Source organism: Oncorhynchus nerka, linkage group LG13 (assembly GCF_034236695.1).
Source record: "Oncorhynchus nerka isolate Pitt River linkage group LG13, Oner_Uvic_2.0, whole genome shotgun sequence".
Lineage (NCBI taxonomy): Eukaryota > Metazoa > Chordata > Actinopteri > Salmoniformes > Salmonidae > Oncorhynchus > Oncorhynchus nerka.
Window position 1 is genome coordinate 83676656 of NC_088408.1, and position 4481 is coordinate 83681136.

Consider the following 4481-nt stretch of genomic DNA (forward strand, 5'->3'; position numbering starts at 1 on the left):
CTTCAGAACCCTTTTCAAACCTCAAATATACTACACATTTTAAATTTCCTGAGCGTACACATCGCCGAGGAGCATTTTAAGTTCCTCGGCGTACACATCACGGACAAACACAGCACAGCAGCGCCTCTTCCACCTCAGGAGGCTGAAGAAATTTGGCTTGTCACCAAAAGCACTCACAAACTTTTACAGATGCACAATCGAGAGCATCCTGTCGGGCTGTATCACCGCCTGGTACGGCAGCTGCTCCGCCCATAACCGGAAGGCTCTCCAGAGGGTAGTGAGGTCTGCACAACGCATCACCGGGTGCAAACTACCTGCCCTCCATGACACCTACACCACCCGATGTCACAGGAAGGCCAAAAAGATCATCAAGGACAACAACCACCCGAGCCACTGCCTGTTCACCCCGCTATCATCCAGAAGGTGAGGTCAGTACAGGTGCATCAAAGCGGGGACCAAGAGACTGAAAATCAGCTTCTGTCTCAAGGCCATCAGACTGTTAAACAGCCACCACTAACATTGAGTGGCTGCTGCCAACATACTGACTCAACTCTAGCCACTTTAATAATGGAAAAATTCATGTAATCAACTTATCACTAGCCAATTTATATAATGTTTACATACCCTACATTACTCATCTCATATGTATATACTGTACGCTATACCATCTACTGCATCTTGCCATCTTGATGTAATGTATCACTAGCCACATTAAACAATGCCACTTCATATAATGTTTTCATATCCTACATTACTAATCTCATATGTACTGTATATACTGTACTCTATACCATCTACTGCATCTTGCCTATGCCGTTCAACGATCACTCATTTATATATTTATATGTACATATTCGTATTCATTCCTTTACACTTGTGTGTAAAAGGTAGTTGTTGTGAAATTGTTCGGTTATATTACTTGTTAGATATTACTGCATGGTCGGAACTAGAAGCACAAGCATTTCACTACACTCGCATTAACATCTTCTAACCATGTGTATGTGACAAATACATTTGATTTGGTTTGATTTGAATTGCAGGAAAGTTCTCCTGCAACAGGGTGATCATATTAAGATCCTACATCTGTGTGACTTGGGCGACTTTGACTTCCAAATGGATGGGACCTATCAATTAAATGTTGTGCTGGTGGGATGGCTTCACATCTGAACTCACCACTTCAAAGTCACACACTCCATGTCCTCAAGTCACCATTGACCCTCAAGACTCCTCTTACGTCTCATGCTTCCTTCTTTTCTCTCTCCCACTGGGGACAGACATCAATTCAACGTCTACTCCACGTTGGTTCATCATAATTTAATTGAAACAACATGAAAACAACGTTGATTCAACCAGTGTGTGCCCAGCACTTTCTCTTTCACTCTCTCTCTCTCTGCTCCCATACCAGGGAACTTCACTAATATGCGCAGATGTACCTGATTTCGCCCCTGATGTCGTTCTCTTCCTCCCCTGTCTTTCTCTCACTATCTCTCTCTTTCTATTTCTCCCTCTCTCGCTCTCTCTCTGTCTTTCGATGTGTGGTCTAGATAGCAAATCCCCTTCTGACATGCAGAAACCCCCCAACACGACCCTCCTTATCCAACACGACACTCCTTATCCAACACGACACTCCTTATCCAACACGACACTCTTATCCAACACGACACTCCTTATCCAACACGACACTCCTTATCCAACACGACACTCCTTATTGAACACGACACTCTTATCCAACCCGACACTCTTATCCAACACGACACTCCTTATCCAACACGACACTCTTATCCAACACGACACTCCTTATCCAAGACGACACTCCTTATCCAACACGACATTCCTTATCCAACACGACACTCTTATCCAACACGATACTCCTTATCCAACACGACACTCCTTATCCAATACATTCTGTCATGTCAATTCAAGCAATACAAGTTCAATAGTATCTTACAATCCCTCAGATCAATTTGACTATAGGGTGATAACAAAACATCCACTGTGATAATCAACAATTATTTACATTAGAGTATGTAAGTTGTATGGTTTTCTGGCCCTGCACACTCCAATAACTGAAATCCTTATACAGCGCGCTTCATTTTCTTTACTTATCCCATATAGCCACTAGAGGGAATCACCTCAACAAGCCATTGCCTTCCTCCCTCAGTCACCAAACTATATACGTATGTAGGCCTACAGTCAATGCCTAGCCCACAAATGCACACACATCTCCTTCTCTCTATGTGCTGTTCTTTGGCATAAAAATGCAATGGCAGCGGGATGATTTTGTGCTCTTCTCAGGGCATGAGAACACTGGAGGCGTGGATAAAAAGAACAACATCCTTCGTCCTATGTGGGTGGTCACATGGGTAGAACTATTGTAGTTAGTGACGGGCCCTGAAGAGTTCATTTCAGCATGAGAGAGAGAGAGAGAGAAACACACTGTTTGGCAAAGATAGAGAACACAGAGCAATGCCTCGCCTCGTCTCTGCCCTCGTCTCTCCCCAGCCCTGTTCACGACCAGAGAGCTGGACTTGGCTGAGAGGAGAGGAGTAAACCATGCACAGAGAGCAATTGGTGGGGGGGGGAGAAAGATGGAGAGAGAGAAAAAGAGAGGTAGAGAGAGAGAGAGAGAGAGAGAGAGAGAGAGAGAGAGAGAGAGAACTCTGCTCTGCTCTGTGTGTGGTCTGAATACCTCCAGGCTTTTTCAGGGGTGAGTACATGTGTGCACCCCCTGGGCCCAGAGAGTGAGATCAATAAAGGGAATTTTTGCCTTTGCTTGTGCATGAAAGCAAGCTAGCGTGTTGGTCATTTATGTGCAATAAGCAAGTAAACACTGGCATGTTTAGCCCTGCCGTGAAGATATTAGTGTTATTTATCAAATATATCAGCTTCCCACCAAACGACAGAATGTTTTACTCTGGCCTATCGCCATGAGAGAATGGAGCCTTTTCTACATCACACGCACATACACACAAGACACAGTTGTTGAGAGAGGAGAGAGATAGAACGGGATGCATTTTATTCAGGCCTGTGTGTGTAGCATACCAGTCACAACAACTTACTGTATATCAAATCAACTTTTAATATGTCTTTGTTTTAGTCTCTATACCCACATGAAGAAACACTAGTTTACAATAGAATACTACAGTAGTAGTATACTGTAGAATACTATATCACACACTGTAATATCCCTCAATCATGTGTAGTACTTAGTGTAGAATTTTGTAGTATACTGTAAAATTCTGAAGTAAATACTACAGAAATATACACACAAAAAAATGTAGTAAATAGTACAATAACGTCTGCAAAAACCACGACAGTCCGCAAAAACACCACACTTTTTTAACAATATTAAATACTACAGTATTTAACTTGCATTTAACCTGCCCATTCCCATTCCCCATGTCTCAATTTGTGCTACACATAAGTGAGAAACCTACATGCCAAGTATAGACCATATATTGTGTTCCCTACACATAGAAAAGAGCAGAAGCTCTGAACTCCCCGTTCAGACCCCAGTCCTACCTACCTACAGGTTATGGGAAATGTTCTCTTTTAGTGTTTCTCCAGTAGGTTTCCTCAAGGAGAAAGCGCCCAACTTCAATGTCAGAGTAATGTCAGAAAAATACAGTTTTTCTTAAACTACACTATTTATACTATAGTTAGCTGTAAATACTACAGTATACTAGAGTTAATACTACAGTATTCAATGAACGTCCGCAAAAGTACTGCAGTGAATACAACAGTAAAGTCTGCAAAACACTACAGTGATACTATAGTATGTATATCATAGTATACTTCATCTCTAATTACGTTGGTAACCAGTTTATAACAGCAATAAGGCACCTCGGGGGTTTGTGTTATATGGCCAATATACAATGGCTAAGGGCTGTGACCAGACCCTCCGCGATGCGTCGTGCATAAGAACAGCTCTTAGCTGTGGTATATTGGCCATATAACACAACCCCTCATGCCTTACTGCTATTATAAACTGGTTACCAACATAATTAGAACAGTAAAAATAAATGTTTTGTCATACCCGTGGTATACAGTCTGATATACCACGGCTGTCAGTCAGCCAATTCGCATTCAGGGCTCGAACCACCCAGTATGTAATATAGTATTTATACCAAGGTATACTATAGTTAAGTGGTAAGACTGCGGTTTTGTCGACAATATCTATGATTCATGAACAATATGACAGGCATCCCTTCCATAATCAACTGGAGTACAAGAAATCCCTCTTTCCCTGCAATGAGAACTAAGTTATTATTAGTTATTGCTAAGTTACCATCAAGATATTGGCTCAATCACATACCAACTTCTCATAGGACATGGCAGTGTACCAGAGACTCCATGTATAGGTTTTGCACCAAAAGCTCCAGACAGTCACATCCTAGCAGGGAGGCAGATTAGAACGTCATTGAATATTTGGTGGCAATGTAGCTAGCAGATCTGTGCAGTGTACAGTGTACATTGCAAAC

At 42.2% G+C, this 4481-nt stretch overlaps 1 non-coding gene across 1 annotated transcript; it reads left to right on the top strand.

Annotated features, from left to right (window-relative positions):
• Nucleotides 1-3540: 3540 nt before the first annotated feature.
• LOC115140721 (U7 small nuclear RNA) lies at nucleotides 3541-3595 on the top strand. Its single transcript, XR_003865270.1, has one exon. It is a non-coding gene; the product is annotated as a U7 small nuclear RNA (small nuclear RNA).
• The last annotated feature ends 886 nt before the right edge of the window (nucleotides 3596-4481 follow it).